Genomic DNA, 23010 nt, shown 5'->3' with positions numbered 1-23010 from the left:
CAGAAGGTTGTAAGGATCTCTGGTGATAACCCTGGAGCGTCTACATCATATGATGAAGAAAAGGCTTTTCAATGTGGACCATGAGCCAGGTCCTGTAACTGAACAGCCCTGCCTGTGGTTTACTGATCTGGGCTCTGAGCTCACACCCTCCTTGGGAAGGATTGAGTGCTATTGCTGGTGGAGTGGGCTGAAGCTTGCTCAGCCCTGCCTGCCTGTTTTAAACAGTTACCCAAAGTGTGACAGTTGGGTTAATGCAGCGAGCCTCTCTACTGCACATTCGGGAGAGCTCTAGAGCTGAAATTGAGGTAACAGTTGAACACTTTAAGAATGGCAGGTAAACCTGGCTTGGAAAAAAGGGTCTAGACCTGTGGGTTTGTCAGCTGAGATACAGCAATTATATTACCACTCAGGGAATCAAACAAGTAAGACCAGGAATATACTGGGAATGAGAGGGGAACTAGGAGGCCCTGTGGTCCACTCTGTTCCCTCAGAGCCCCTGAGGACTTCATGTCCAGTTCCTTTCTAGACCTTGGGTTAGGATGGCAGCCCTAGATCTTATTCTGTTCTACAGAGTATGTTTTAATATCTGACTGAATTTTTTAGATAACAATTTATTGTTCATTGTCCAGGAGAAAACAGATAATTGATGCCCTTACTGCAAGACTGGAAATGGCCATTAAGACAAACCCTTATTTCATCATTTCCAGGTGTTCTTTGGGGAAACTTTATATGGCAGGAAATTCACGTCATGAGTCAAATAGTTACAACACAAACAATATTATTTCAATCTAGGGACCTTCTTTTGAAATAAACTATAAAAATATAGGAGAATACTTTATTTCCTCTTTAAGCTGTTCAGGAAAACACTTAATCATTCTAAGGCTCACTGACTGTGATGTGACTTAAACATATGTGTAAGTGCTTTATTGACTAGAGGTATATTCCCACTGAGAGGCAAGCACTCATTGACTATGTGCCTTGCTCCATGGGTCTCCTGTCTGGTCCGGATTTGTATTTGTTACTACAATATAGTAGCTTTTCATATTTTTTTGGTTGGTGTTGTGTTGGAGCCTGGTGTACTGTACTGCTGGGTTTGAGCAAGAGAAGGAAACTATTATAACCAATGCAGCACCACCTTCCCTCGTCTCCCTAGGTCTGGGAGAACATATTTGCTGATGGCAACTCCCTGGATAGGTGATAGGATCAAGGAGGCATGTGAAAGCATGATAGCAATACACTGAAATGCTGTGGTATTTTTTGTACAATGATACAACAATGTGAGCCAGCCTCAGTATTAAACTAGCGTCTGCTGAACAGGTAGGAGAGGGCACCAATGTAACAGTAATATTGTCCTCTTGCAACAACTCCTGAAAAACAGCTTACAGAGGAAATAAAGCAGTCTCCTGTATTTTTATAGTCTTGTAAATCCCCTCCAGAGTTGTTTGTTTTCACATCATGCTGTGCTTGGGAAGCCTCTTGTGGCTGTGGGCTCACTGGGTTATTGTGAGCACCCAGGGAGGGAGCAGCCCCAACAGAGAAATGGTGCAAGACAGACGTGTGCAATGACATATCCAGGGTGACAGATCATCTCTACCTCCTCCTGCGGCCATGGGCCCAGGCCTCCCTGCACACACTTGTGTGCCTCCTGCACAAGCTCTTTCCTGTGTATTTCAAATACAGGTTCCACTGCACGCTGCGTAAATGCGAAACCAAAGTCTAGGCAAATCTTCAGACTCGTTGGCCCTAAAGAGTGTGGCAAGTTGGAAGTGGGACTTTCTTGCTTGAGTTTTTGTTCTTTAACACCCTAGTGTGGTTTGCCATGTTGATAAAGATACTGAGCTGAAATAAAGACAACAAATGACATTTACGCAGCCTGAAGAATATCCACTCAGTGAGTAAAACCTAGCTAAGTGGGTCTAATGTCTAAGATAATCTTCTTTCATCTGTTTAAAGCTTGCAGATCAATGTATTTTAATAATATTGCATGCTGTCAGTCAAATATTAAAACAACCTTCCTTTTAAAAAGATTAATTTACTTCATTTGCAAAAACCATACACTTAATGTACAGGAATTTTGATTTTTCTGAGAGCTCTTTGAATGTTCATTTAAGTAAGATTTCCATTTATATTGTATTAGAGTTGACAGAGGGGGGAAAAATGAATAGCCATCTGCTAAACAGTTTATTTCTCCTAATGAAAACAAATTGCTATTTCCCTAATCTGAAGGGCATGGAGCACTAACTTTGCAGGGAGTCAGTTACTAGTTGTCCAGGGAGTTTGTGGAAGACCTTGATTGTTTCCAAACTCGCCATGACTGTTCTGCCTGAAGTCAAAAGTAGCCCTTGGGGTAGATACTGCAATATGCAAGGCTTATAAAAACAGGGATCAATAAATATGGTCAGACGCATAAGGCTGTACCCATGTCCTAGGCCTGCTCCTGTTTAAAGGCCATGCAGTTGTTGCGAACCTAATCCAATAAGCCCTGCTGAGAAGTAGTGTACAGTACGCTGAAGGGATGTGGTAACGTGGATGTGGAGTTTCTGGAGCTGTGGGCAGGCTCCAAGGGACTCGGTTCCTGGGTCAAAGATGAGAAAAAATGTAAGCTAGTTCCTTCTTCCACTGCAGCTGCTTAATGCTGCAGAAAGTACATCCTATAAACCAGGAGCTGTGCCTGTTGTGCCAGGCCATGTCTGAGGAGTGCGAGAGTAAGTTCTTGCAAATCCTCCCTTATTTAAAGAGCGATGTGAGGTGGAGGTTGTTTTTCCCTGAACCTCCCTACAAGCCGCTACAACATGGCTTCTAGCATGTTAGGAGTAAAACTGAGAGTGTTCTTTCTTCAAAATGAAGGTTGTGATATGGACTGGAGAAGAAAGTTGATCTGAACAGACAGCATGTGTCAGTGACAGGTCCTGTACACAATTAATGTCTCTGCACAAGCACAAAACAAAACCTATGATCTCTTATCTCTCTTAACCTTATGCTAGAATGGCTTATATACCTACAAATTTATATGAAGATGTTAGGGAGGTGAAAATGTATGTCTTGCAAGTAATCCTTACTAACATCTAACTTGGTTAATGAAGCTGCTGTTAAAAGATTTCAGTGTTACTGTTAGGCAAATAAAAAAATGTCAGCTTTAAGATGCTTGTGGGCTGTCTTAGACTGGGCAACATCCTGAAGCAAGGAAAACTTCCAATCTGAAAGAACTGGTGTGTGTGTGTGGAATTTTCTTGCCAACATGTTGGTAGAAGGAAAAATTTTCTTGCCAGCATCCTGGAGCAAGGAATTTTTTTCTATCTATCTGTGCTAACTCTTGCAAGAACTACTTCAGCACGTAAAATATGCATGCTGAACTGTGACAGGCATGACCTCTGTTTTTCTTTTTTGCTGCTGCTCTCAAGGCAGAATCAAGTGCAGGAGCTGGCAAGGTATCTTCTCAAATGAAGCAGACCATAAGCTGTGGCTTAGATCCTGGAGAGCAACTGTAAAACTTAGTCTATATGGAACTGGTGCTTGTGAGATCTGTGCTGGTCCAGGGTTGGCTTCCAAGTTTCACACAGGCTTGAGCAGATGGAAGGGGGCAGGGCACCAGGAGCCCACAGAGAATTTGGAGAGAGAGGCAGCGGTGGGGAGATAAGATGAGGCATCTCTCTCCATAAAGTTTTGGGTGCAGAAGTTATGTGCTGCTGTTGAATTATATGTTGTGCTGCTTGCTGCTCTTGAATCTTTCTGCAGTGGGTATAAATCAGCAACCCCACATTTCTGTCAATGTAGCGTGATGATGGCAGTGAATGTCCCAACAAATAAATGCCTAGGTGATGAATACTGAGGAGTGAAAAATAAAACTCTTACGAGCGGACTGATACCCTGGCAGAAAGCAGGTCTGTGGAGCAGGGACAGTAGCTCGTGTCAGAGTCGGTAGCTTAGTGCCTCAAGCCTGTGTGAGCTTAGCAGTGCCAGTGGGACTGAGTCTGCTGTAAGGCTATGGATGAAACTCATCTTTTGAGACAAATGGAGAAAATAACTGTCAAACTGGAATAGAAATATGAAAGCTCATTTCTGTGTTGAAAGCTTTTGGAGAGCTGCAGCTTTGTGACATGCCTCCTTCCCTGTTTTCCCCAGTTTTTGGGCTGTAGTGATATTTCCTGCATGGGAATCTGCCGTGAAGAAGCAAGGAAACACACAGGTGCCCACAGCCACTTGTTAAGGAAAATTTGTGGTTAAGCAGAAAGCTGTGGGCTTGGGAGGATAATTTAACAAACAGCGGCTTTTAAGTATTGAGCATCAAAGAAAGGGCTGAGTCCATGGAAGGATGTGAGATTTATTAGAGACTTTGTTAGAAAGATGGTAGCGTATTTTTATGTGACTTCTCCATGTTGAATTGGAGATTACGTGGATTGATCAAGAATATGACATGACCTTAAAATCACAGAACTTTTATGCATATATGTGGCTTTTCAGATGCTTTCTTCCTTTTGAAGTAACTTCTCAGATTCTTCAACTCCTCTAGAAAAAAAAAATAATCTTCTTTCATGGTAAACATCAGCTGCTTTATCTTTGGAAGGGTGTAGATAAGTATTTGAAAGGTAATGTAGATTACCATCTCAAACATGCCAGGGTTTGTTCAGCCTCTCAGCATCAGTGTATTTTTATTTGTACCCTCTACTTTAAGTACTATACAAGCAGAAAAATGAGCTTTGTCAGTTCATACAGGAACAAAACTGGCTAGGACGTCCTGAACTAAAATAATGTGATGCACTGTGGCTTTGTGCTTTGGTCTGTCTGGACTGGAGCACTTTCCATTCTTTCTCCTTTAATATGTAATTTTAAGACTTTTCTCATGATTGCCCTTGATGTAACATGAATGCAGACATTCTCATGATCCCTGTCAACTCTGCCAGTGTTTCTCTCCCTTCTTTATTTTGGGAAAATGCTGGTAAAAGAAGTATTAGAGAAAAGATGCCCTGTTAAGTATTTCTTCGGGATGAAGCTAAATCATATTGTCTCCAAATAGCCTGAAATTTTAACCAGGAATTTTAAAAAACCTGAAATTCATGGCTTTCCTCTCTTTCCCTCAGTGAATGAACCAAGCGCTAGATTCATCTGCTGTCCAAGTTTGCCTGTAGTTTATTTGAACTGCTCAGCTGTTGCCTGTGGCTGATAGACTATTTTCATATAGTCTACAACATACTGATGCTTGTGTATCTGTATCTCACCATGAAGCTCACAGGTGAGGACACAGACGGGGCTGCAGTAAATCTTTCCATAGAGGAACAGACCAGCAATTACTCTCTGAGAAGTAACTTGTGTAAATTCTATGCATAGACATGAATTCAAAGTTCTGCGTGCAGTTCTGCCTCTTACATATGCTCCATGTATGTGTGCTTGGTGATATTTTTTTAAGGTTTATTTTGGCCTAATTTTGTCAACGCTGTTTAAAATCTGTTAGGTGAAGTTTTGGAGGTCTTCAAATTGCAGCTCCAAGAGATTTCATTTCCACACCAATTAAGATCTGGTAATAACTTTAGCTAGTAAAAAGGAACCTTGTAAGGAGAGGAGGGCATCAGTTTAATGTTCATATGGTAATTACCTATTTTGGGGTGACATTTAATAGCCTGAAGTTCACTGCTGTTCATTTTATCCTTTTGTGTAGGGATTGCTGGAAAAGATCGTGTACTTAACATTTTGGGATGTGACAAAGGAGGAGAAAATTATACCCCTGAGCTATGGTCTTTTGATCTTGCTTTTTTACAAAGGTGAAAATGTAATATATGTCACTAGCTGCAAAGTACATCTAGACTATTTTTGTTTTGGACTTGCAAAGAAATCGGTCATTCAGATTCCAGAAACATTTCTTTTGTGGAGAACATTTTTTGGCATGTATCAGTCCTTTCTTTGACCCTTTTTGGTTATTTAGACTATGCAGTTACTTTGCAGCAGCCTGTAACTCAGCTGAGTGTTGGGTGATAGAGCAGAGATGTTCAATCTATGTTAAATCCCATTATACCTTAGTTTGAATTCAATCTGTAGACAAAGGATTTGTGACTCTTGTTTTATTTTACTATTTCATATAAAAGCAATATCAACACAGCTGTGACTTGTAAAAGTGAATAATTAAGATGTGTCTAAAGAATTATAGTGGGAGTATAACTGGTTTTAACCAGTGAAAACTGAGACTAGTGGGATTTACTTGCTTCATTTTAGCATTTGAGAGTAGACAGGGAGTGGGTGTTAACCACAAAAGTTTCTGGCACCTTGGGAGTATACGGTGTGTATGCGACACAGGCTAGATGTCTTGAGGCTTCATGGGGAACTAGCAGTAGGGAGGGGAATTACACGCAGCCTTACTCCCATACCGTGAGTCTGTCTATTGTAAAATGAAGGTGTGGACATACAGGAGAAGAACGAATCCATTGTGTTTTCAAGTTACGTTAGCATATGTAAAACCTGAGATGACTTTTCTCTGAATTTTTTGTTTCTACCTCTGAAAATCTTCTCATGAGGCAGGTAGGTGTCTTCATTTTTTAAAAAGCAAGGAAATTATGCCTGAGGAAATACAAATAGCAAAAGGTGAGGGGAAGATGGGCAAAGAAAGAACTTGGATGCTGATAACAATGGAGAGGCTGAGGCATGGTTAACAACAATGCACCTTCTTTCCAGACACCCCACAGAATAGCGGGAAGCTCTTCAAGGTTTTCTTGTGTTGCTGAGAGAAACGAAGGACTGTTGCCTTACAAGAAAAAGGCCCTTGGATGTCCTTGTGAGAAGTGAAGCTTTACTGTTATTCATCCAGTATATTGCCAATAAAGATGCCTAAATAATTTAAAAAATGTCTCTTAAAAGCAAACCTCTAAAAATGCATCCTAGGTCAGGATTTGCATGGAGGAAAGAAGGGAAGAATAAGATTATTGGACCATATTATCTGATCAAAACTGATAGGAGGTTTCTCCTGGAATCACTATTTCTGCTGCTAGTTCTGTTTGGCCCATTCATCCCTACTTGTGCTTGAGTCTCTAGTATATAAGAAGGACCACACACTTGCTGATGAAAATGGATTGGATTTGTATACTTGGAAGAATTACAGCAGATAATTTTAGCTGTATTTTTTGTAACCCAGTGTTGTATACTTTTCTACAGAGCATATTTTCTAAACTAATCATAACAGTAACACCTGCTGCTGCTGAAAACAAGCACCAGAATCTCCCTCTAGCACAAATCTACCAGAGAAGTTCCTTTAGTTTATACCAGCTTGAGGATCTGTCTGTTTTCCCTGTTCTGATACAGTGATTTTATGTGAACATAACAGAGGCTAATAAAAGTGGCTGCTGGTTTGCAGCAGAGTCTGCAAATAAGTCTGTATAAAAAGCTGTATTAAGTGGATTGACTTGCTTTTGAAAACCTACTAGAAATCTAACTAAATTAACTAAAACTGTCAGAAATCTGGATCATATTCAGTGATTTCATCTAGCTGAGAATTTCTTTACACTTAAAGATTTTTCAAATCATCTAAAATGAGTTTTCAGTTAAAAAATTAACCAAAATAACAAAGAAAATCTTTACAGGGTTCCATCCAAATTAAGTAGAAGAGTTCACTTTGACATTGAACCATAAGTAATTTTTAAAAACCTGTTGTTCCTCTAATATTATGGGATAGTTTGTTTTGAGTCAGTTTGTCATTTTGTCCTGATTTTTTTCCTTATGAAAATGAGAATCAGTTGCTCACTACATCTAACAGGTAGGTTTCAGTAACATTCAGGACAAACTTTAAGGCTCAGAAAACGCCCCTATTAACTAAAGAGTAAGAGTGTAATACGAAGTACGCAATGCCCATTTCGACTGAAAGGGACATTAATTGTTTGTCAAATAGAAATGTCACAAATTCTCATTTCTAAACAAACTAATGTACCAGAAGGGGAAGATCAGAGACTCTTCCCCTCCCTCAGCTGAGGAATTCTGATACTAACATGTTTCTTCAGAGTGTCTTGCAGTGTCAGAAATTGAAGGTCATAAAGGTAGAAGGCAGGGTTTATTTATTTCTACCCTGCTGCTCTAATTAAAGGGTCAGAAGCAACTGGAGAGTAGTCCCAGTTCCCTTTGGTTCTCAGTAAGCCTCTACAATTTATTTTAGAAAGGGTGGAGAGAAGGGAGGACAAAACAGCCATGTCCTTCTGACTGCTGATCTTTTAAAGTCTTTGATCATTATCTGCTTGACTTTATCTGCTTTGTAAGAGGAAGGAGCAGTGCACAGATAAATTAAATAAATGCATTTAAATAACCACGCATCTGATTTAGAGAGGAGGACAGGAAGGAATGCTGCTGATGATGTGAGTTGCAGAAAGAACTAAGTAGCAGTCTTAGTTCATAATTTCCTGCCTGCTGCTGCTTTAATGTTTAAGTTTTTTTTAACATTATTCAAATGTATGTGTGCTTTCAAATTTCTGCGTTCTTGTTTTTCCATTTTAAAAAAAGTATTGAAGAAATACAAACTCATCAGGTGTTTAAGTCAGTGAGTATAACTGCAACTACCACCTGGGCTCTGCAGGGAAATGGTTGAATCTCAGGAGCCAAAGGGGGTGTGTGTGGACAAGAAGGTATATGCTTTGTACCAATGAATCTTTTGTATGATGTCATGACCGTAGGGTGTCATTACAGGCTGATGTGCTACAGGAACCATGGGGCTGTTCGAATGTGCTGCAAGGCCATGACTGCCCTCCTTTCATTGCACTGAGTTTTCAGTAATTTGTGGCTTATGATGGAGGTTGTGCCAATGTATTTCTGTCTATATATGCACATATTTATGTGTACATAAGCAAGACTAACTATATGTGGTAGGTAGTTGATTGACCTCACTATTGCTGTTAATTTGCAGAACTCATTGCCACAAGCACTGAAGCGAAGGACTTGGAGATTCCTGAAACAATTACAGTCATGGTTAAATCTCAATTGTGTGTGGGTTGAGGTTAGGGAAGAAGCAAGACTGCTCACTTGGTTAGTGGTGATGGTCTACTTGCTGGCTGCCAGGTTTGGCTATTTTGTTACCCTGTTTTATACTTGCTTGTATTTTTGTACTTTGCACCTGGGTGAAATGACTGAAATGAAGGGTAAACTGGGAGTTAATACTTGAAGATTTGACTCCTAATTGCATCTTCAGAGCATCAGCTGAAAGCATGTTATTTGTTGACTGCAGAAATGGTAACATGGGCTATGTTTTCAGTGGAGTCAACTCTCTCGGTCTTACAACGAAGCACTGGTGCTTCCAGCTTTTCAGCTTTCATCTTGAATCTTAGTATTTAAAGTTAATCTTAAAGCTTGTTGTCTTATCTCGGGTACTAGCATGAAATTCTTGGTTTAGCTTTTTGGTAAGAAGTTTGAGAGTTCAGCCACTCAAAAAATCTCCAAACTCATATGAACAATGATGGTGTTTTAACTGTTTCCTGATTGCTGGAAACATGAGTCATAGAGTCTGTTTGTTTGAAGATGGATGACACTATACTTATTATACCAGCTGCAGAAGACCTTGCTCATAGCCTTTGGTTAATTTGTGAAGATTGTTTTATTTTGATTAAAAAAAAAAAAAGATTTAAAATAATTAGCTATTTCTTGTGGTCTGTGTCTGCTTCTATTATTTGTATCAAAGGTGCTTTTGAGTAAAGTTAAGACCTACGTTTATGACCACTGTCAAACAGCTAAAACCATTATTTGAAGAAAAAGAGTAAAGGAAAAAAGTGTATCAAATCTGGGCTAAAGGGAAACTTTAATGGTGGACTGAAGGCCTGAAAACAGGCTCATGTAATGAAGACCATTACAGTAGGAAATGATCGTCAATGATGTTACATAATGTGCAACAAATATTTACAACCAGGCTGGTGGCTAGCAACAGCCTCCTTGAGGTATTAGGAAATTTATCTCTTATTCTGCTCTAGAGGAACCGTTTTAGACAAAATTGCGTAGAGGCAGTGACTACATCACCGTAGAAGCAAATGGCGTGCGATCAGTCCGTGGCTAGGTAAATGAGGTAGGCATTGTATCATCTTGCCCGTTATTTTAATTTGTGTGGAACTTAAAAAAATATGCTGGGAGCCACAAATAGCAGTGCTGACAATCACGAACTTCACATGTGGTGTGGGGGAATGTACATTGTTATAAGTGGCATATTACAGAATGGTAAATGTAAGTTCTCTCATAAGTAGTTTTTCTAAACCTTGTTAAATGCTGATGTTCCATCCTTTTAATTAAAACAAGCTGGCATTTATGGCTCTGTGTAATCAACAAATGGAAGATATTATAACACCTTTTTATCCCCTGACATGTGGTGAGGGAAAATATCAGTCTGCCTTTATCCACACACATCATCTGTCAGAGGGCAAAGTTTGTCCAGTTTTCCCATGCACGTAGCTTTCTATTGCTTGTGTAGTTTCTGTGGACATCCACATTGCCCATCTGTATCTGCTTCTGAAGTGAACCTAATCATACGTTGTTAGGTGATAAGTACTAATCTACTGGCCTGTGTATAATAAAACAACTGTGCATGCATTGTAATGGCGTATTTAGCTGAGCAGTCTTGCTTGTGTTGTTGTGCTTCTGCTGTTGCCAGTAGTTTCAGGATGCTATTACAATATACATTAATGAGTACATGAATCGTGCCGGTTCCCAGGCCCCCATCTCTCCTGACAGCCTTTCTGTTGGGTTAGGATGACAAGTGGTGGTGCTTTATGCATTATTAGTTACTCTAAATATTTCACATTCCTATTTAACTTCTATTTGAAACCTGTCTATCCTCAATTTGTTGCTAGACCTTAGCTGTACACCTTAATCCCCCCCACCCTTCTCCCCTCCTATGCTTTATGTGCACATTTACGGTCTTTGCAAATGATCAGCTGTAGCTCCCCTAAAATGCTGGAGACTCAACACTACTTGTACTCAAGGATTTGCAAGTTGAAAAATGGAATTGTGCTGCCTGATCTTTGGGCCAGTAGAAGTTTTAAATGTCACAGAGGTGGCATGTTCAGTCTCTAGGGATAAAGCTGGCCCACTACCGAGTGTACGTACCTGGTACTGGTTGTGAATGAACTGTTAACAGGGCTGCTTTTTGACTAAAGCAAGAATGAAACGTAAATTGGAGGAAAAAGGAGACTTGTTAGGAGTATAGCAGGTAAAAAGTGATCCTAGTAACTTGTATAGAGTAGATTTTAACCTATGTTCTTAGCTCTTCATTCCAGGAGATTTGTGTTCCTTGTGGGTTAAGGATAAAGCTGATGAAGCAGGGATTCAAAGCAGAAGGTTTAATTTTAATTTTGAAGAATTTCATGCTGATGCGTTAGTAAAAGTGCATTGGCACTTGCTTTTCACATAGGTAAGTGGAAGATTGTCTATAGATTTTCAATTGATTCTAAATTCAGGTTTAATTTTAATAATTTTAAGGAATATGTCAAAAAGGTCGATACTCTAGACTTCCAATATCATCCCATTTTTATCTTTACCATGTTGGCTGAAGAGCTATTTGATTTCCTTTCGGACTGTGACTGGCAAATGCAGATGTCTGCAGATGTTGCTGCTGCACAAGAGCTTCCCTTGGTTGTTGTAGTCAGACGCTATTAAAAATACATGTTTCTGCATGAATGTGCATTTTAATGGGGAACTAGAAAAGCATTAAAATACCAATAACCTCCCCCCGAGGGTGCTGATCCCAAAATTCCTCTCAAAACAAAACCAAACTATGAATCCTGTAGGAATACATCCCCTAAATTGATAGTAATTCTTTTCTGAGATGTGGATGAGGAAGTTCAACTACTTGTCTTGCGTGATGTTTCCTTTCTGAACCCCTAATGGCAAGTGAGGAAAACTAACTCTATGGCTTAATGGCTCCTTTTCATATTACTTTGAGTTTCAAAATGGAGCTGCTGCTTAGAAAATGCCAAATTGTGTACCTGAGGAAGTATCCTCAACAGGTAACACACTGGGTAAAGGTGAAATTATGATTTTTTTTTTTCTTATTCTTGATGTAGGATCAGAGAGTTTAAAATATTTTATAGCACCCTGGGCAATCAACTTAGGCAGAGATTTTCTTTGGTATTTGCCAGAAAACAACCCTTTAAAGCAATGCACTGGAATACAAACTTGCCAGTCAGGTGTGTTGACTGGTACTTCTGATGTATACTGGAAAAATAATTTCCTTTTAAGGGGAAATTGCAGTATTGATCTTACCTAGTTGCTATTCCTTCCCCATATCTAGGCTAACATGGAATTCTAGGTGCACTATAAGGTTAATTGTATCTGTTTGCACAGCCATAAAAATATGCTAATAAACCAATTGACTAAACTTCTGTTTGCTGAAGCATATTCCTGATTTACATACATCTTAACTGCTTTAAGTTTTCTCTGAAATCCACTTCATGTTCTTCTAGAAAAAGTTTGACATAAGTTTGTTTTATTTTAACTTTTTCCACTGTTCCCATTTAGGAATTCTATATTGCTGGTGTATCAGGTTCCCTTTGAGTTGCATATCTAGGGGGAGACTGATATTGCAAAAAGCAGGTTTTTTGAATTTTTGAGTGCATGCTCACTTTTTCCTTGCAAATATTAATTTAATTTTTGTCTCTGTATAAGACTATCCTTGAGAACGCCTTTTTCTCTGAGGGACTACTGTTTGGTCCTATGCAAAATGTCAATAAGGGCTGGAGCGCAATGTAAATCCTTAGATAAAGGTCCTAACGAGCTTAGTGAATTGGGGCTCTTATCCTTAGAAGGCAAACAGTATAAACTTTATCAAGATCTTTCAGCATCTACCTCTTCTGGACACATCACTAGCTGTAGACAAGTTGTAACTGGACTCTCCGTATGACAGGAACGCCACCCATTGTATCTCGTGGTGGAGTGTCCATGTCCAAATGCAAACCTGTTTAGAGCATGCTCAGGTTCAAAGCTTCCAGGGGGCCATAAAACACTGGGGTGAGATGGCTTTTAAATGTGGGTCTCTAGGAATTAGTCTTACTATGAGTTCCAATAAGATGGACTCAAATAGGCTTAGCGCGTTGTTTTCCCCTCTGCATGACAGCTACGCTCAAGACCAGTGTTACAAGAAGATTGCCAGTTGTTGCTAGGGCTGAAAGTAAGTCTTGTGAAGGAACTGCATTTCTGTGAAACAATATACTGTTCTTAGATAATGAGAATGAACATTACCATCTTATACAGCTTATCTACAAATGGTTTGGTTGCTTCTAGATGTATCAACTGAAAGAATCCCAGAGTTGTGACTGCTTTTTACACAGGGTTGTAAGTGAATATACCATCTGAATGCTTTAGACTAGCTTTAGATATAAGTGATTTTCTTGCTGTGTCTTGAAGGACTTCTACTGAGACCAGTAGACTCCCACACTGGGAAAAACCTCTGTTTTGTCAAGTTTATTTAAATTGGAGGTTTCTGATTTCAGTGCACATGCTTCTATTTGGGCTTGAAATTACACAACGGTATTTTGCTTTCTTTGGGCTTGAATTCTTGCCCGCTTATTCTTGCACAAAAACAAGAGAAAGTGGTATTAAAATATACTCAGTTCCTCAGCTGGCATAAATTAGTGTAGTTCCACTGGCTGCCCTAATTTAAATCCAAATTTGATCAAATAATTTCAAATCGGGTCACAGAATGAATTAAGTCTATATAAAAAAAAATCCTTAGGTACCTAAAACCCAAGTCTAATTTTCCAGTAGAAGGGCATCAGCTGCTACCTTGTGCATTTACAACTCATATTAGCTGCTTATGGCTCAGTAACTGATGTTGGCTGTGATGTAGACACTTGGCTGCTCCTTCGGCCAGCAGAGGAGAAATGTTTGCTGCTGGCTCTCTTGAAAGAAAAGAGCTATAAAGTGAGGAAATAATAAAACATGATGATTAGGTTAGGGTCACAAAATATTGTAAATAGGAACATATTGGCCTTTCTGCTGTTTTTAAAGTTCTTTTTATGTTGGCTAGCCAGCTTCCTGGATGTCTGTGTTGCCCTATTTGGCTGTCTAAAGGTGAGAATGCCTATAAGGGGGGAAAAATAAACTGTTGGTGACCTTTTGTGTATACTAAGGCCTGAAACAACTTTTTTCTTGAAAATGTTTCCTTTCAGACCTTTATCTTCTTTCAGCAATGATGTCTCCTCCTTCCAGCTCTTGCCCACAGAAGTCTTGGTATCATATAGGACAGTACAAGAGAACTGCAGTGACCAGTACTTGTATTAACATGTTTAGACTGGGATTTTTAACCCTTCTATTCTTGTACATCTTCTGGCCCATTTGAGAATTCCTGGTGCCTTAGAAAAGCAAATAATAAGTAATAGTAATTTGTTAGAAGCTGCCGTTGCAGGAAATGTGAGCAATTAACAGAAGTGATTCGTAGCCATGACTAGGTGTTTACAAGTGAGCTTTTTGCTTCACAGGGGTAAATGTCTAGCTTGGGGTTTTTTTTAAAGCCCTGAGCATTCAAAAGATACAGGTTTCAGCAGGAGTTCCATTACCAATGTCTTTGAATATGAGACAATATGTATGAGCACTGAGGGGTCTAGATCTGGAGATGAAAATTTTTTCTTTAGATGAACAAGTGTAACGCCATCACTAGGGTCTGTCTTTGGTTATCTTACTGGACTCTCAACCTTGTAACGTATGTGGTTAGTTACATGGCATGTTAGCAAATGACAAAGTGTGCCATCTCATCTCGGAGATAAAGAGCAGTTTCCTAAATCACCTCTAAGATTTAAAGAAGAATCATTTGCTGTCTTTACTACCTCCAACCATCTTGCTAACCAACACAGTTGTTTTGCTCTAGAGTAGTTGAAGAGATGCCTTGAGTGTGATTCTGTACCATACTATTCAGGTATTTCTCATATAGTAACCAACCATTAACATATGTTTCCATTGGAAATACCTGGAAACATAAGAGGTTTGCTTGTTATTTTTCTAGAGCTCAGCTTTTGGAAGCAAAGCAAGGAAGTTGGGACCAATGTTCCTGTGAAGTACCAAGAAAAATGTGTGTGGCTCTTTCTCTCTTCAGAAACTGCTATTGAAGTCTGGTGAATATTGTGCAGAGTTTGATATCAAGGATCATGGATCAAAGCACATAAAAAGCTGTTGCATAAAGCCAAAGGCATTTATTAAGATCTAACCATGATCTCAAAATGATGCAATACACTCATCTAATTTGCCTGGGTACTTTTGGCTGCTAAACAGTGTTTATAGCTGACTTAAGTAGTTGTGTGGCCAGTTGTACAATGTGACAGTAAGACAATGGAAGCTGTAGCAAACTCAAACCCTAGGCAACACAGCTGGGGTAGACCCAAGACCCACAAGGGGTTGCACCCATAAGGGAGTTGGGCACCAGCCTGCCAGGACTGAGTGCCTGTTGCAGTTGCCAGCAACACGGCAAGCACCCGCTCTTGTGAACAGCAGTGCACAGAAAATCCTGACATCTAGAATTAGAAGCTGCCTGGGGCTGAGTTTTAGCCCTGTTGTTCAAAAGCATTGCTGTCAAATGCAGGCAACTCAGAAGTGTCAAGGAGCTGGGTGTTCTGGGCTGAGAGCTAAACAAGAAGTCCAGAACTGCAAGTCTGGCCCATTGCACTGTATCTGTCGTGTATATGGGTTTCAAAGGAAGACTGAATCACTGCGCATAAGGCTTTAATGCTGAGTCTTACAAGAATTACCTTGTACTATGTGAAGGACAAGATTTCAAGGAAAAGCTTGGAAGTGTTTTGTACCACTATCCTCTCTGCCCCCAAGCTCGTTATCATGGATTTCACATTTGTTCTTGTAGACTTCCTGAGCTTTTACAAGCTGATCTTTAGTCATTTTTGGAAAAGATAAAAAAATAATTGTTTCTTTGCCTTTTGCTGCTGGATGGAAACACCAGGATAATTATAAGAAGGTACAGAAACTTGTGACACATCCAGAAATACTGGGTACATTTGGCCAGAAAGTCTAAGCTGCTTTTGAACTCAGTGCTCAATACCTCACCTATGCAGCTGAGCTGGGGAGAGGGGTAAAATTCTTTTTGTGGACACAGACTAAAGGAATATGCTGTGTGAAGCCTCATTAGTCTGTTATTGGGACACAATAGCTTTACAAGTCATGAGATGCTCTTTTGCTGATTCCCACCTAGGAATGTCCACCTGTATGCAATTCCACTAGGTCTGTGGCCTAACAGATGGTCCTAACTAATGAAAAGAGTCCTTTTAATTAGTCCGTCTAAAGACATTTATTCATGCTGGTGGGCGCTCCCAATAAAGTTTCAGTGACTGGGATCTGCATTGCTGGCTTCCAGCAGTCACCATCTGTTTGGTGGCACAAACTGGCCATGGTATCACTGCTTATATTTCCCACTCCAGTGGGCTGGAAACAGGTTTAAAGCATGGGGAAGGAGGGGGGAAAGGTCTCCTGGTTACTGCCTACAGCAGTTTGAAGGATGTGGTATCCCTGCTTCCAGACCTAGGATTACAACAGCTTATCCTGCTATCTCTAGCAGCAGTTTCGGAAAGCAGCTTTAGAAATCATGTTCATCTCCTGGCAGCATTTTTTTAATATTTGAGAATACCTTCAGTGTATTTGCTAAGGTTCTTTCTTAGGCTGTTGGCCTATTTCTTAATTGAATATTGAAAATCCCTCTATTTTTAATGACTGTTACAAAATAATCTAAAATAATTAGAATTAGAAATGTCACGTCAGTAATGCTTATTCTGGGAGTACAGGAGCTTAATATGCAGCCAGTGAGGTTTCTTTTGCATGCAAAGGGAACCACTTAATGGCAACATTCAATTAAAAATTAGAAGGGATGATAGGGAGTTGGAGCAGTACAATAAAAGATTTGCAAGGCTTTATTGCCCATGACTAGTTTTATTTATGTCCTCTGCATACTGACAAACTAGTTCAGTTAAGGGGATAATTAAACCAGGGGGAAATTACAAAATTTGGAGAAGAGCCACAGGGTAGTGATGAGACAGGAATTGTGGGAATTCAGCATATTTCAGGATAGTTCTGAATATGATGTTTGTTTACATATTCAACATACAGCCCTTCTCTGGACTTCTCCCAGATCCTCCCCACTCCCAAACCCTACCCAAACTAACTTTATTTTTATTCAAGCTTTAATTTTCAGGTCTGTTTTTAATGAAAGCTTTTTGCAGGAAAAGAACAGTACAACTATTAGAACTTGTAGTTTTTAATAAAGACTTCCTGATAAGGTTTGATCTGGCCAAGTCAGAAGTCTGAACTGTTGAGAGACCTTACAAATCGTTGCACTTGTCACCTTCCTCCTCCAAGTAAAGGTATATACCATTTATTTTCTGGTTTCTGTGTTTTCATTTTCATGTCCTTAAGCTTTTGCTGAAATGCTTTTTCTATGCAACAACTAAGGTACTGATACCAATAGCATTTCTCTGGGAGGCGTTATTTAAAAAATAATCCCCAAAATAATAATACTAAAATAACAAGATTTGGCAACATTTTCATAATAGTCAAAGGCAAAAATCTGGTAGAAGCTGTGGTGCCTGTTTTGGATTAGTACATTTATTTTGATTTCTCCCCTGTGTTAATATGATCAAACTTTCATTGTTAAGTTACCTGCCATTCTCAAATGGCCTGAAGGGCAGACTTGAGATCATACTCACTTCAGCTGTCAATATTACTTGTGGGAGTCCTTCAAACTACATTTACCTGTTGTTGTGTGGATAGCTGACATTTTGTTGACACCGGGAGATTGACTTTCAGCAGAAAAACGCACCTGAACTTTACTGGGAAGGACCCAGATTTTACTTCTGCAAAGGCAAATTGGGTTAAGAGGCAACCTCACTCCAGGATGTGTGCAAACCACTTTACAAATGATGGTTCTCACTCCCAAAGTCCTACAGCTTGGCTAGCCATAAAGATGATGGTTGCGCTGAAACTTATTGTCACTGTGCCAGAGTTGTAATTTTCTGTTGCCATGCTGCCTAGTCATGGGCCAGGATGCTGCTGTTTTGGATGATATACAAACACAGAACAGGGTGTCCTTACCCCAACAAGACAATGTTAAGTATGAGATGGCAACAGACAGCGGCGAACAAAATGGTAATGCAGCTCCAGGCAGACCCAGCTGTAGCTGCAGGCTGTTGTCAAACACTACACGCAGGCATGGTCACAAAAAATTAAAGGGCGTGCATGTTAGCCCTGGAGAGCTTCGTAAGGGAAAACAAAGGCGTGTATTTGAGAGCTTAGTGATGTGTGTTAGATTGGCTTATGGGCTAATAGTGGGTAGAAATCAGGTGAGAAATTACATATAAGAGCTTCAAAATAATAATGTTTAGATAAATTAATGGAAATTATCTAATAAGAACTGTTAAACCAGAAAAGAAACATCTGGTTCAGGAAACAGTAAAGTAAAATTGGAGAATTTTTTACTATAGGTTTACTCAGTTCTAATGCTTTTCCCATGACATCCACTGCTAGCCATCACCTGTGATAGATTTACTTGGCTTGGTATACTTTGATCTGTTTCAGAGTATTCATGATTTTACATATATATATATATATATATATATACACACACACATGATCTACTGCTTAGATAAGATACTGCACTGGACCAAGGGCTGGTGTCTGGTGTGTGCCAGTCTCCATTTGCTTGTTACCAGAAGACTGGGACGGACAGCTGAATGTGACATCTTAAATGGCTAAAAGCAAGATTCATCAGAAGGTAGCTGTCTTGGGCTAACTCCTTGAAGCAACCTCTGGTGATCATGCAAAGTCCATCAAAACCAGTCCAGTGGTTCTCTCACAGTGAAGATTTTCCAGAGGATATCATGGGGAGTGATTAGGAAGGAGAATGCAAGCACAGTTTGGACACAATCAACGATGCCTTGTGAGGACCAGATTCAAAGTGGAGGTGTTAGGCCGTACAGCTATCTTCAGGCAAGCTTTAGCTGGGAAGAATTACTGGACACCTCTCTGAGTAGAGAGGAGCTGTAGGGGAGAAGTCCAGGTTAAAGCAGATAAATGTGTTTTATTACAGTTTTTTTGTTGAAACCATAACTGTCCAGGAGGCCATGTATTTAATTGGGAAGGTTTTTCCCAGCTCAGGAGTAAATTTTTGTGAGAAAGGAGTTAAAATGGTGCTGGTTTCCTATCATAATGTTTAGCACAATATGGAAAACATTAACCTGGTTGATGTTTTAAAAAAATTCTCCTGTTAATTAGGTAGATTGAAATTTTCCCATATGAGTACCTTTGCAAAGCTTATTGTCAAGTCTGAGATAGACATCTACATTGCTGGTTTTAATAAAAATATCAAGCAGTTTCAGTTTTATCTCATTGTGAAACAGCAAAAAAAAAAACAATTAAAGCTCAGGATCTTTCATGGCACGGGAAAACGGATTCACATCCAGTTCTACTTCAGGCAGACTAGACAGCACAGTTAATGTTTTGAGGTTCAAAAAAAAAAAAGGGAGAGAGCCAGTAGCTGGATAATAAACTGAAGTGAAGGGTGGCTTTTGTAAAGACAGAGCGCTTAAAATACTTGTAGCTTAAGGAAAAGAAACTGTCATGGGGGAGACATTCATAAGAAGAGGAAAAATGAGGTGAAAATGGGCATGGGGGAGGTGGGAGTTTACTGAGGAAGCAATGGCCTGAAATTCAGGAAGCCAAGAGTTATGTGTGATGAGAGAAGGAATGGAAAGTGAGCTGAGCTGCAGGTGAGGACTGATTTCAACAAGATCCTATGAGAAGGGAGATGTGATGGCAGGAAGAGAAGATGCTTGTTCTAGGTACTAAAGATATACAGCAGAAGACAATAACTCTGGTTTGAAGACCTGGCCATCCAAAGGGCATGGTAGTGGGAGTTTTCAGATAGACTTTGTCTTGAGCCTTTAAGCTTCTCGGGTTTCATTTAAAATAGAAATTTTTTTGTGAAAGGCAATGAAGTTAGAGGACCTGTCATTAGTTGCTTTTCACGATATTGAAGCGGTTAATATTCTTGCTGTTGCTGCTATATTGCTGTTGCATTTATTGGACCACATGTCCTTGCTGGGGTGTCTAGCTTATATGAGCATCCTTGGCTTTTGAAATAACCTGTGTTTCTTCAAATGCATAGACTATGAGTTCAAGTGAAGTTGGTGCTTTCTCTCCTGAGCAGATTTACACTCAAGGTTAAGTGAAAATGGGGTACGGTTTGGGCTGGTCTCTCAGGCTTGAAGATCCCCTTTGGAATATTCCTCACTGAGAAGAGAGTTTGTTTCTAAGCCACTTAGAAGGCAAATCCTGTGTTGTTAAAGCAGAGTATCATCTTAATACTGATAGCAACTGACAACCCAGGAGGATTCTGTTTATCCAAAGGACAGGTGTAGCAGCAACCCTGAGCTTCACTCATGCTCCCTCTGATATGTTGGAATAAGTTTGTAGGCTTTTCTCCTAGAATAAATTGCTTGCTTTACCTCTGGCCATGGAGCTGGTTTCCACGCAAAATATGCCTGGAAAACCTGACTGAGTTAATGCTTGTGTTGCATGTGCTTAAATTTTCTCTATTGCTGTCGCTAGTTGAGCTCCGATGATTGTAGTGACTTGGGGAGGTTTTAGTTGAAAATGCTTACAACTGAGGAAGATCTGAAGGTAAGAGGAACATGCAGTCTTCTCAAAAGATCTTTAGCAGAGGTGCAGCAGTACACATTTGTTCAAGTTCATGGACTATCAGGCAAGAATTCAACTCTGGTCATTTAATTATTTCAAATAGTAGACGATGTAATCTCTGATGCTCTTATAAACATAAATGTGTACAGCCTGAGGAGCTGTCTGAGCATTTACTCTTAGTAATGAAGGTTTCTGGATTTTCTTCTGAGATTCACTGAAGTCCTGCCATGCTCAAGTACCCAAGTCTTGGCTTTTCAAAAAGCTGATTCTGGATCAGATAATAGAAACAGATCTTGGCCAGATAACAAATTCTGATGTTTGAAAGCTTATTCTGCTTTATGGCAGAGCAAAATGTATCTTGTGTGAAATGAAGCTGGATTGAAGCTTCAGTTTCCTGGAAAAGCCCTGCTTTCTCTCCGAGACTCTGAAACTGTCATCATGAGCCTTGCCAAATCTGTCATCAAAAATATTATTAAAATCAGTAACCTTCTATGGAATAACATCTTTTGACAGAAATTGCATGGTCAGAACTTCTCTGAGCAGAGCGATTCATTACTATTCCAGCCTATGTATTTAGGTTTTTTTGAGTTTTTTGTGGTTTGAAGTTTTCCAAACGATTAAGTTCTTCTGTGAAGGAACATAAATCAGCAATATATAGTACAAAAAGAGGAGGGGAGAGAATGTGGAAAATGGGTTGCTGAGAGCAATGAAAAAAAAAATCATAATTACAATCCAAATTGAAAACTAATGCAAGGAGGTATTTTCCTCTTTCGTTAGCTGTCTTCATCTGGGTTACCTTTCCCTTTTCTTTCATGCGTGTTGTCTGAGCTTTAGTTATAAAGCATGCACAAGTGAACTTAATTTTAGCTGTTGTGAGTTACAGTTGTGCCTTCCATTTGCCTGCAGATGTTCTGCACAGCAAGAAGGGCTTTGCCGGGTCTGTTGCATTCTGCCCACAGAACATTACTAACATGCAGCTATGCAGAAACACCTGGATAGATTGACTTGAAACCATTTTGAATGTGTGCATGTGAATTTCTTTCTCTAGCCGTGTCAGCGTGATGTGTAGTGCATTCCATGTGCCACTGCTGCTCTGGCGTGAGCAGTGGAGGACTGATGTCTTCTTGTTTCTCTCTTTTTCTTTTTTTTTTTTCCTCTGCTGCAATTTTTTTTTAAAGATACTTCTAGCCTCTTCCAATAAGGCTGGAGCTCACATGAACTTTTATATCTGGGATGGAGGAGTGGGGGGAGAAATGGAAAGCTGCTTGTTGTCAGCTCAGGCATTGGGTGCCCTCTAACCAGAATGTATAGGCTCACATAATCAATGGTGTACTGAAAAGATATACTGGAAATTGAGCACATTCAGCTTGTTATAGAAATGTGTCATACAGCTTCCTTGCATTTTACACCACCGACTTCTTTAAATATCCCCTTCTATCCCTCAGCTCTTTCTCAGCCCCCTCAATCTCATCTTTTCCCAGCATTATTTCTGACTTTCTCAGGAAGCTTCTAGGTTTTTTACCATTCCAATCAGCTCAGTACTGTTGCTCCTATGGTACCTTTAATAGAAACTGCAGTGGATCTGTATGCTTTAACCCTGTTAGGTGGAATTGATTTGGATGCTAGATCTAGAATTTTGAGGGTCTATAATAATGTTGTTGGTTAGCATGCTTGGTGAAAACCATCCTTCATGAGTTCCTCTACACTGATCATCACCTTTGCTTTGAGGGGCGGCTTCGCTTAGGTCAGGCACAGCTATGTTTCTTCAGGATCTGGCAGCGATGTTTTTTTTTCTTCTACTCTGGTGAAAAGCAATTTAACTATTTCTGGTAATCTTGAATGGACACCTAAACAATCATGAATATTATTTCCCAATTGGATTTGATCCAGCTGCTACTAAGCTTGAGGGAAAGTTTCCCACTGATCAAGGAGAACTGTGCCTCTTCTGCTGGAGTGTGTTTTTTTTGGTGTGTTTTTTCCAGTTGCCCACTGAATTCTAGTTTAATGCTATACTATTGTATAACTACTCATTTCCAGTTTTTTTGAGGTGGTTGTGGCTAATGGGAATCCTGAGGTTAGATTGCTGGCCATATTTCAGTGTGGTGTAATATCTTTTGCTTTTTCTGTCTTCTCTTTTCTCATCAGTTTCCAGGTCTTTAATAATTTTCTAATTACAGAGCTTATAGTTGTGCTGGCTTCTGTGCTGGGTAGGGAGATCTGGTGACTGAAAACTGGAAACCTTTAAAGGTTTCTTTTGATGTACCTTTGAAGTTTTCTGGTTTGCATTGCTGTTGTATGGGTGCAAAACCAGAGTGACTAAAGTCACCGGCTTCCTGTTTAATTGCAACCTGAGCCCTAAAATGGCGAATAACCTCATTAGGTAGG

Source organism: Phaethon aethereus (genome assembly GCF_964289735.1).
Source record: "Phaethon aethereus genome assembly, chromosome: 5".
In the NCBI taxonomy this organism is placed as follows: Eukaryota; Metazoa; Chordata; class Aves; order Phaethontiformes; family Phaethontidae; genus Phaethon; species Phaethon aethereus.
The sequence above is the reverse complement of the archived record's forward strand: the minus strand, read 5'-3'. Positions refer to the sequence as shown.